Source organism: Misgurnus anguillicaudatus, unplaced genomic scaffold (genome assembly GCF_027580225.2).
Source record: "Misgurnus anguillicaudatus unplaced genomic scaffold, ASM2758022v2 HiC_scaffold_33, whole genome shotgun sequence".
Taxonomy (NCBI): domain Eukaryota; kingdom Metazoa; phylum Chordata; class Actinopteri; order Cypriniformes; family Cobitidae; genus Misgurnus; species Misgurnus anguillicaudatus.
The window spans coordinates 2896174-2905964 of record NW_027395283.1 but is presented as its reverse complement, the minus strand read 5'-3'; the positions used below and the strand labels follow the sequence as shown (position 1 = coordinate 2905964).

The 9791-nt window shown below is 37.4% G+C and overlaps 1 long non-coding RNA gene across 1 annotated transcript; it reads left to right on the top strand.

Annotated features, from left to right (window-relative positions):
- The first annotated feature begins 973 nt into the window (after positions 1-973).
- On the top strand, positions 974-9586 carry LOC141363280 (uncharacterized). Its single transcript, XR_012368843.1, has 3 exons — positions 974-1141; positions 7732-7905; positions 9462-9586. It is a non-coding gene; the product is annotated as an uncharacterized lncRNA (long non-coding RNA).
- Positions 9587-9791: the final 205 nt, after the last annotated feature.

Below are 9791 nucleotides of genomic sequence, written 5' to 3'. Positions count from 1 at the left end.
CGTCACGTCCCGTCGCCACAGGTGCTGCCACCTGCTGTTTAGGCCGGTCACCTTCCGGCTTTCTCAGCGAACAGAAGCTGATTTCCCTATTTGCACGTGCGCCTTATATACGCACCTGGCGGGGCGGCGCCAGCATTATGCAAATATCTCAATGCCAAGTTCATTGGCGTTTTTAGTAGTATACGAAGCAGATTGGTCTCTCTAAGCGAGTTCCCAATTCGTCGGTCACGACGTGACGTCTCCGTTCCCTCCTTCAGGGAACGAGGGTTACATCCGTAACCGAGACGTTTAACATGATAATGATAGCTTAATGTCTTTTGGCATAAACGCCACTGATCCCTTAAGAAATTAACCATGTTTTTGTGGTAAAAGTGTAGTAAACATGTTTTTTATGCATTAATTACTATCAACAAAACCATGGTTTTCTACAGTAAACCATGGTTTTCAAAACCATGTTTATTTTGTGGTAACCATGGCTTTACTGTAGTAACCATGTTTTTAACTGTAGTAAAACCATGGTTAATTTTAGTAAGGGATGGTTCAGTGACACAATTACAGCTCAAACTATCAGGTTCAGCATCTTTGTACAACACTCTTGTGGTTGAATATAATTATAGGTGTGTAATAAACAACCTGAAAAGTGAACAAAACCAATTACTAATAAAAAGCCTAATATTTCCCATCATTTTCCCATCTAAACGTACTAACTAACTGCTTCTATTGATTACCTCATTTGTAAGGCACTTTGGACAAAAGCATCTGCTCAATGTAAATGTAATACACGATTATCTTTAAATCACTAGTGAACATCACAGACATACAGTAAAGTTTATACAGTAGAGTTTATAATGTGTTTAATGAACTGTAAAACAATAAATAATGAATAAACTAACAAAAGAAAATCAATGTTGATCTGATGTGTGTGTTGTAATCTGAGAGACTGAATTGTGTGTCTCTGTGTCTACAGGTTGTGGAGTTGTGATATTACAGATGAAGGTTGTGTTGCTCTGACTTCAGCTCTAAGATCAAACCCATCACACCTTACACATCTGAATCTGTTTGATAATAAAGTCAGAGATTTAGGAGTAAAGCTGATCTCTGATGTACTGAAGAACCCTGACTGTAAACTAGAGATACTGGAGTAAGATTGTGATCTGATAGTCACATATGTACTGAGGTTTAATTTAACATAAACTGTATGAAAATAAACAGACACTCAAATGTATAGGATAAATAAAGTCAATGAGAAATCTGATCAGTAAGCAGGTACATTAGCAGTCTCATGAATAATTATGAGACATTGATACTAGGGATGTCAATTTACGCAATTTCCCATATTCGATGATTTTTTAAATTAACAATCAATCAATCGAATAAGCGTTAACATTATTAGTGCAATAAGGCTTTACTGCGGTGGCATATAGCCAATGACATAGAAGTGTGCATAAAAATATAAGCTTCCTCTTGCAAATAAATTGTTTGTCTAAAAAACATGCTAGTAGGATTGTAAAATAAGTCAGTGTAGTTGGTGTTTTGAAAAAATCATCAATTTAAACGTATTACACAATGAAATATAATGACTAGACACTGCCTCACTTTGCAACTCTCTGCAACAGTCTCATTAAAGTCCATGCCTCCATGTCATGTCAGAATAAAGGTTTCATTAACATCAAGTATTATTTTTCTAGTTGTTCACCTTGTTTTCCAAGTCTTTTATACACTGTGTTAGGATTTTTACGGTAATACAACAGAAGTACTACTAAAATAGAACAGCTCTAGGTTTGCAATCTTTTGTAGTACAACTGCAGTGAAACTATTGTTGCAGAACAATAGTTCTGCAATACATTTAAAGTACTACTACAATACAACTGCAATGTGAAAGTCACCACAGTTACAACCCACTAGCCATGAGCTTTCAACCGGCAACTCTCTAATTACAAGCCTGACTCTCTAAGCACTAGGCTACAACCAAACCAACAATATCAATTTTACTGCAGTTGTACTATCATTGTACTGCAGGTTCACTGCAGTTGTACTTCCAAAGATTGCAAACTTACAGCTGTATTTCATTTTACTGCAGTTGTACTACCTTTGTACTGCAGGTTCACTGCAGTTGTACTACAAAATATTGCAAACCTAGAGCTGTATTTCATTTTACTGCAGTTGTACTACATTTGTACTGCAGGTTCACTGCAGTTGTACTACAAAAGATTGCAAACCTAGAGCTGTATTTCATTTTACTGCAGTTGTACTACATTTGTACTGCAGGTTCACTGCAGTTGTACTACAAAAGATTGCAAACCTAGAGCTGTATTTCATTTTACTGCAGTTGTTCTACATTTGTACTGCAGGTTCACTGCAGTTGTACTTCCAAAGATTGCAAACCTACTGCTGTATTTCATTTTACTGCAGTTGTACTACCTTTGTACTGCAGGTTTACTGCAGTTGTACTTCCAAAGATTCCAAACCTACTGCTGTATTTCATTTTACTGCAGTTGTACTACCTTTGTACTGCAGGTTCACTGCAGTTGTACTACAAAATATTGCAAACCTAGAGCTGTATTTCATTTTACTGCAGTTGTTCTACATTTGTACTGCAGGTTCACTGCAGTTGTACTTCCAAAGATTGCAAACCTACTGCTGTATTTCATTTTACTGCAGTTGTACTACCTTTGTACTGCAGGTTCACTGCAGTTGTACTACAAAAGATTGCAAACCTAGAGCTGTATTTCATTTTACTGCAGTTGTACTACCTTTGTACTGCAGGTTCACTGCAGTTGTACTACAAAAGATTGCAAACCTAGAGCTGTATTTCATTTTACTGCAGTTGTACTACCTTTGTACTGCAGGTTCACTGCAGTTGTACTTCAAAAGATTGCAAACCTACTGCTGTATTTCATTTTACTGCAGTTGTACTACCTTTGTACTGCAGGTTCACTGCAGTTGTACTTCCAAAGATTGCAAACCTACAACTGTATTTCATTTTACTGCAGTTTTACTACCTTTGTACTGCAGGTTCACTGCAGTTGTACTTCAAAAGATTGCAAACCTACTGCTGTATTTCATTTTACTGCAGTTGTACTACCTTTGTACTGCAGGTTCACTGCAGTTGTACTTTAAAAGATTGCAAACCTACAGCTGTATTTCAATTTACTGCAGTTGTACTACCTTTCTACTGGGGATTCACTGTAGTTGTACTTCAGTGTACTGCAGTTATTTTTTGTAAGGGTTATTTTTTAATTCATCTTACTTAGTTACTTAGATATATATTCCACAATATAAGCAACAAAACAACTCAAAAGTTATAATACATTTCCATCAGCTTTAGGGCTGCACATTACTATTATTTTCATAATGAATTAATCAGGCGATTATTTTTTTATTAATCGACTTATCGGATAAAATATAAATATTTACTTAATTAGATGTTTTCACATATTATAGCTAAATAAGGCACTAAATTAGGGTATTCAAGTGTAGAAGTGTACTTTTAAAAGTGCAAAAGCCACACACTACTACAGAGCTTTACTAATATACAAGTGTGCCAAAGTCAGACTGGAGATGATGCTACTGGATTCGAGTGATCCATTTGTAGCCAAAGCTGACCCCATCTTGGCCACTGGTAGAAAGTGGACCCCGTTGGCTGCAACTGAGCAGGCAAAGGCACCACTCAGACACAAGAACATCATGGGCCGAGTGCAGGAGGGGAGGAGTGGCCTTGGACTTGGGGCCAGTACACCAGTGTGGAGCAAGGCCTCTCCATCTCAGAGACGCAAAATGGTGGTCCAGAAGGTACATCAGGAGGAGGAAGCAAGAAAATGTGCCCAAGCTGTGGCACAGGCAAAGCAAGGGCTGTGGATGGCATGGGAAGGAGTGGAGAACGGTGGGAGTGTGCAGTGGAGGAGGCCTATGAACAGAAAAGGCTGAGGTACACTGAAATTGCAACCGATGGGCAACAACAAGGTTGGAATGTGAAGGTACCCCCCAGTGGAAGTTGGTTGCAGAGGGTTCATAGCCACCTCAACATCAAGGCTACTCAGGAAGATGGAAGTGCGAGAAAAGGCCCACCAGCAGGCAGTCAAAAACCTCTCTGCGGCTGTGGAAAAGGGATGGCAGTGGCTGTGGGTGAAGAGAAAAGAGTCCCCCTGCGTCTTCAAGTGATTTGATGGCACCTAGGGAGTGAACCTGGGACACTGGGATTTACTGCTGAAACCTCTGGAGGTGTTGTGGGCCTATCAGCGAAACACCCAGGAAGGAGGGCGTCCACTTGACAACCCAAAGGGTGCAATCACTCAATTGACTATCCCTCGGAGTCTCAACGATGTCTCATGTAAGTATTAAGGAATATCAACATCAAGTCCTATACAATAGACCGGTGTTGTTATGTAATTGCATTTGCCACTGAACCTGCATTAATGATGACAGTGGGGCATCTGGCCTTAGTCAAACAGGTTGGCGCGCATGGTCGGTTTGCGGTGAGATTTTGGTGTTTTCTTGTAGTCTTGTGTATTGCGGCAAATAGTATACCATGCAGTACAGTTTGCCACTGAACCTGCATTAACGACGACAATGGGGCTTCTGGCCTTAGTGAAACGGGTTGGAGTGTATGGTCGGGTTGTGGTAAGATTGTGCCGTTAGAGATTGAGGTTAGGTCATGTCAAGGGTTTATGCAACCAAGTTAAATTAGCAACCTCAGGAGATGGAAGGGCTGAGGAGTAGTGTGGCAGAGGGTCACTTAATTGACCATCCCACAGAGTCTCATCTGTGCCTCAAATATGCATTAAGGGATATCAACATCAAGTCCTATACAACAGATATAATATTTTTGATTTAGATATTTTAAGCCTTAAATAAAAAACGTTTATGCAGCTTTTAAATAGTAAAAAATCTTTAAATGTGAAAATATAAATTAACAAAATGAATTAAGTCTTTAGGGATGTTCTGAGAATTTTGCCACAGATTAATAAACAAATTTTAATCTTCAGCTTTAGACCTTGATGAATATTAAGATTATGTGTTATTAACAAAATAATTAAGCCATTATGATATGAAAGTGGTGATATACATGCATTGTTACAGTAATAAAAACCCAGATTTCTCCCTTACTTAAAAAGAGATGCTTGTTGTTCATTACTATTTTTATGAAAACCTAACAACAATTAAACAAATACAAACTCACTTGTATTAAAGGAAATTAAACCTTTATTAACCAGCATTTGTTTGTGTTTTTGTTTTTGTGCTTTTAACCAAGCTGGTCGGCTGGTCAGAAGATTGGCTTGTATGAAGCTTGCGTTGTATGAAGTAAAAGCGAGCTTCCGCTGTTTTAAGAAACAGCACCTGACTTTAATTATAACCGCACAGCTCGCGTTGTATGAAGTAAAAATGAGCTTGTGCTGTATTAAGAAACAGCACCGGACTTAAATTATAAGCGCACAGCTCGCGTTGTATGAAGTAAAAGTGAGCTTGCGCTGTATTAAGAAACAGCACCGGACTTAAATTATAAGCACACAGCTTGTGTTGTATGAAGTAAAAGTGAGCTTGCGCTGTATTAAGAAACCACACCGGACTTTAATTATAAGCGCACAGCTCGCGTTGTATGACGTAAAAGTGAGCTTGCGCTGTATTAAGAAACAGCACCTGCCATTAATTATAAGCGCGCAGCTCACGTTGTATGAAGTAAAAGTGAGCTTGCGCTGTAGAAACAGCACCTGACTTAAATTATAAGCATACGGCTAGCGTTGTATGAAGTAAAAGTGAGCTTGTGCTGTATTAAGAAACAGCACCGGACTTAAATTATAACGCGATTATTGCAGCTCTAATCAACTTACATGTAAAACAGATAACACCAAATCAGCAATGGCAGTCACACATGTCACCGTAGCAACCACTCACAGAAGGGCTCAGCTTTCATGTGAGATCTCGCAAGAGTGCGGCTCCACAACAGACCCAGCGCTGCTGGAGGGCAAGACACCAGAGGTTATTGCAAAAGAGGCTGGCTGTACACAGAGCTCTGTGTAAAAGCACATTAATAGAGAGGCAAAGGGAAGGAAAAGATGTGGTAGAAAAAAGTGCACAAGCAATAGGAATAACCGCACCCTGGAGAGGATTGTGAAACAAAACCCATTCAAAACTGTGGGGAAGATTCACAAAGAGTGGAATGCAGCTGGAGTCAGTGCTTCAAGAACCACTAAGCAAAGACGTATGCAAGACATGGGTTTTAGCTGTCGCACAAGCCACTCTTGAACAACAGACAGCGTCAGAAGCGTTGACAAAAATGACCGGACTGCTGCTGAGTGGTCCAATGTTATGTTCCCTGGTGAAAGTAAATTTTGCATTTCCTTTAGAAATCAGGGTCCTAGAGTTGGAAGAGAGGAGAGGCACACAATCCATTTTGCTTGGGGTCCAGTGTAAAGTTTCCACAGTCAGTGATGGTTTGGGGTGCCATGTCATCTGCTGGTGTTGGTCCACTGTGTTTTCTGCGGTCCAAGGTCAACGCAGCCGTATACCAGGAAGTTTTATAGCACTTCATGCTTCCTGCTGCTGACAAACTTTATAGAGATGCAGATTTAATTTTGCAACAGGACTTGGCACCTGCACACAGTGCCAAAGCTACCAGTACCTCGTTTAAGGACCATGGTATCCCGGCTCTTAATTGGCCAGCAAACTCACCTGACCTTAACTACATAGAAATTTATGGGGTATTGTGAAGGGGAAGATGCGATATGGCAGACTCAACAATACAGAAAAGCTGAAGGCCACTATCAGAGCAACCTGGGCTCTCATAACACCTGAGCGGTGCCACAGACTGATCGACCCCATGCCAAGCCGCATTGCTGCAGTAATTCAGGCAATAGGAGAACCAATGAAGTATTGAGTGTTGCACATGCTCATACTTTCATGTTCTTACTTTTCAGTTGGCCCAGATTTCTAAAAATCCTTCCTTGTATTGGTCTTTAGTAATATTCTAATTTTCTGAGATACTGAATTTTGGATTTTACTTAGTTTGTCAATTATAATCATCAAAATGAAAAGAAATAAAAATTTAAAATATATCAGTCTGTGTGAAATAAATCAACTTTTTGATGATATTCTAATTATATGACCAGCACCTGTATATATTTGTCCACACCGGGCGCGGAGCAATCAGAAATTAAAAAAAGAAAATAATACTACTCTGTATAGTTAAACATGGATACTACTTTAAATAATTAAAATATAATAATTATATTTTCATAATATCCCATTCCCGCGTGTCCTATAAAATGCAATTTCAATTTTAAATTTTAACTATTTCTGAAGTGATTATTTTATAAAGAACACTGGACCTTTGGACTTTGTGCATTCTTACCGATGCCCCGTGATGATCCCAATTTATTCAGAACCAGTCAATACAGTCCTTAAACCTATTTAAGGATATCAATAATCTGAGTTATGTTATCTCCAGCTGATATTCCTCCTGTAATAGAGGAACATTTTTACATCAAATACCTGATGAGAATTACAAGTTTGAGTCATGAACTCAATACAGATTTATGAAGAAATGTTCATGTGGTTTAGGACATCTAACACTAATAGTCAGCTGTGTGATGGATTTATTTGACATTTAAACACACAGTGTCTCAGTTGCTGAGGGATTGAAAGAGGAACATCACATGAAGAGATGGAGGTTAGAGATTTGTGAACAAACTTTGTTGTTTAGTATAATTTACATAAAGTCTCTGTTCTCTACAGGTTGAGTTGGTGTGATATTACAGATGAAGGTTGTGTTGCTCTGACTTCAGCTCTAAGATCAAACCCATCACACCTGAGAGAACTAGATCTGTCTGGGAATAAACTCACAAATTCAGGATTGAAGTTGATCTCTGATCTAAAAGATGATCCACATTGTAAACTAGAGACAGTACGGTGAGTAGAGCTCATTTAAATAAATGTTTAAAGTAAACTCATGCAGTGTAATTTAAATCCTAGAGTAGAAATATTAGAAATAAATGTAAATTGATCTGCTGCTGTTATAGGCTGTGTATCATTTAAACCCAACAAACAGAAAATATGAAGTGTACATGAACAACACTTGATGCTTTGTCAGATCAACACAATAAGAATTCAATCCAATGTCTGAGTCTGTTTACTAACTGTGATGTTGAGTTTGTTCACTCCAGGATTTAATACTGTGATCTTACTCTTCTTACACATTATATATGATGTTTGTTAATGGGGTTTGTTTGATAGGCCGACACTGTAGCAGCCCGGTTGAAATAAAGTTGACTCTTGCACTGATGTTTGCGTTTGACTCTTTTTCCAGTTTTATTTTCCTTAAAATGCACCTTATTTCACCTCACATTGCCTTTTTTGAGTCCACAACACCGTAAGAGCTAAAACACACAATAACATTCACAAATAATTAAGATATATACAAAATGAAAGTAAATAAGATGATATTTAACAGCAAAACTATAACATTTAAAGACCAGGTGCTAAAATAAAAGAAGGCCAAAAAACACAAAACTAACCAAAAATATCCAAAAAATAAACCAAAATAAACCGTGTGCTACACTAATCAGGCAACTATAATTACTTAAAGTTACTTTAGCTGCTATAATCTTATTTTTAATCATTTAACTCCATGTTGCTCCTTCTCTCCGTGCACGAGCGATCTCCCCATGTGCTCGATATCCGTGCATGCACGATCTTCCGCGGCAGTCCGTCATTTCAAAATAAAAGTCTCTATAGGCTTAATAACTTTGCATGTAAATAAAACACTTTTAAACCAGAATAAACACAACTAATATTTTAGAAACTTAAACGTATGCTTAATATAGTGCATGTAAAGGTATCAAGAACTATTCAAATAACAGGGTTATTTACAGACACCTCTATAGTTATGCACACTTGACTAGATGTTCATCTTAAACTCTTTTTATAACAACTTGGTTTTTATTTTAGAATACAGACAGAAATAACAAGACAAACACAATATATACACAACAGATAAACACAAAATACAGATGATAAATGATAGAGATGAAGATTAGAAAAAAGAAGAGAAAGTCAACTCTTAAAATCTGATGGACACTTCACACAACTCTCTGTCGAGCTTTGACATTGATGCTGTTTCTCTTTATTTACACGACTGTCAACCTCCAGGACTTTTAAAATAAAGCATCACCTTCATTTTCTTACTGTTTGTGTGTGAACTCATAAAACTGTCAGTGTGTCATTATATTATACTACATACATATCAATACATTCATCTCTTACATTCACATCAAATATTCAGAGGAAATAGATGAAATGTGTTTTTGTATTGTTGTAGCTCATGTGTATGTGATAAACAGATTGTTGACATGTTTATTATGTTGAAGATTTCATTTCTATCACTGACTGACAGCACTAATAGTTTGTTTTTCTATCTGTCAGTGATGATTATTTGATATCTGTTTTTCTCTTTCATTTTTATTCAGGAATCATTATCAGAGACGGTAAAGATATCTGACCATCAGTATCATCTGATGGTGAATAAGAAGACACAATAGTGACATTACAACATTGTTCTTTGTTTATTGTTGGGTGTTAAAACAGGTTTAAGTTGTCTGTAAAATGGAAAAAATGTCAATATAAATGATAATCTTGCTGAAGTGACAATAAAACTTCTTTCGCAAAAATCAATTATTTCTCCTAACAAAAAAAATTACAAACAAAAAATTCTATGAAATCTTCTTTTTCACTTTATTTCACATGCATCACTTCAAATTAATTGCATCATTATAAATATGTTTATTTTATTTTACTTT